Genomic DNA, 2177 nt, shown 5'->3' on the forward strand with positions numbered 1-2177 from the left:
CTTCTGGAGTTCCAACAAGATTTATGTCATAAACATAAACAGAAAGTATAACAAATTCTGATGATATTTTCATTATAAAAAATACATGGACAAATAACATCACTTACGTAACCCTCTTTCAGCAAATATTCACTAAGGCGATTACACCACATGCGCCCAGATTCCTTTAAACCGTACAAAGACCTTTTTAATCTGATCGAGTATATTTCACGAGACTTTGAACTATATGCTTCAGGCATTTTGAATCCTTCAGGGATCTTTATAGAGATTAATCAAATGAGTCATACACTGTAACAACCCGGCCGATCGTTTTTAGAATTTACGCCCCGATCCCCTATTAACTACTTTCCCCGTGTTTATTTCTGCTATTTTGAAATTGCCGGGATGTTCGGTTTTGAGTTTCGGAGAGTTTTGGGACACTTAGTCCCTAAATGAGAGCTTAAGTGTTGGAAATTTGACCATAGTCGGAACAGTGTGAAGACGGCCTTGTAATGGGATTTCAATGGTTCCGTTAGCTACATTGGGTGATTTCAGGTGAAAGAGCGTGTTCGGATTGTGTTTTGGAGGTCCGTAGCTAATTTAGGCTTGAAATGCCGAAAGATGGATTTTAAGTTCTGATTCGATGGTGAGATTTTGATCCGAGGGTCGGAATGGAATTCCGGAAGTTGGAGTAGCTCCGTAGTGTTGAATGTGACGTGTGTGACTAAAATTTCAGGTCATTCGGACGTAGGTTTGATAGTACTTTTTGATCGAAAGCGTTGTTTTTAGTAGTTTTTGGAATTCTTAGGTTTGATTTCAATGTAAATTTGGTGTTTTGATGTTGTTTGGGAGTTCCGAGGGTTGGAACAAGTTTCAATGAGGTTACGAGATATGTTGGCTATTTTTGGTTGGGGTCCCGAGGGCCTCGGGTGAGTTTCGGAGGGTTGAACGGACCATTTTAAGTTAAAGAAAAGTTGCAGATTTTGGTTTCAGTTGTTGCATGTATTTTACTCTTCGCGTTCACGAGTGGACCCTCGCGTTCGCGAAGAGTCAGTTGAGGAAGAGAGAATTTAAGCCTTCGCGTTCGCGAAGGGCTAAGTGTTTTGTGCATCATGTTCGCGGGATAGTGTCGCGTTCGCATAGAAGAAAAAAGCAGCTGGGCTTCAGTGGACTTTTGCTCTTCGCGTTCGTGATAGGGGTAACGCGACCGCGAAGGCCTGTCTAAGCAAAGCATCGCGTTCGCGATTGGGTGGTCGCGAACGCGAGGCTTTGACCGCGTTCGCGAAGAAGGATTTCAGGCTTGGGCAGAAGGTTTAAAAGGTCGTCTTGTCCGCGATTTTGAGGTTTGTTTCCACCATTTTTTATCGTTTTTGGAGCTCTTTGAAGGGGATTGAAGAGGGATTCAAGGGGAAACACTTGGAGGTAATATTCTTGGTCTTAAAACTCGATTCTAATGTGAAATCTACCTAGTAAGTCATGGAATCTAGGCCTAAAGTTGAAGAATTAGGGCTTGAGATTAAGAGACTTTAAAATGAGAATTTGAGGGGTCATTTGGATTCCGATTTCAGTGTTCTTGGTATGTATGGACTCGTGAGAGTATGAGGATTCTGAAAATGTAAATTTTGCCCGTCGAGACGTGGGCCTGAGGGGCGTTTTGGTCATTTTACCTAATTTTGCATATTAGCTTAGAATTTAATTGTAGAATCAGTTACTTGAAGTGTTATTTATAATATGCAATTGAATTGAATAAATTTGGGCCATTTGGAGTCGAGTACTCGTGGCAAAGACATAGTTTCGGGTCGATTTTGAGCTGGTTTGAGGTAAGTGGCTTGCCTAACCTTGTGTGGGGGACTTTTCCTTTAGGATTTGGTATATTTGATAATTGAAATGCCTTGTATGTAAGGTGACGAGTGTGTACTTGTGCTAATTGTTGAAAATCCAATTTTTATTAAGTAACTACTAGTATGTTTTCTTTCCTGTTTTATTACTTGCACTATTTAAGCCTGTGTTAGCTTGGGAAAGCATGTCTAAGTGATTAAATTGCCTTATTTGTTCAACTGCTTTACTTGAATTCTGTGCAGCATGCTAGGCTAGACTATTTGTTTGCCTTAATATGAAGTTTGACATTTCTGAGCATTTCTCCTATTGCTGTTGTGTATTTACATTGGGACTACGGATGTGGGATTCCGGTAACTCCC

This window comes from Nicotiana attenuata, chromosome 7 (genome assembly GCF_001879085.1).
Source record: "Nicotiana attenuata strain UT chromosome 7, NIATTr2, whole genome shotgun sequence".
Lineage (NCBI taxonomy): Eukaryota > Viridiplantae > Streptophyta > Magnoliopsida > Solanales > Solanaceae > Nicotiana > Nicotiana attenuata.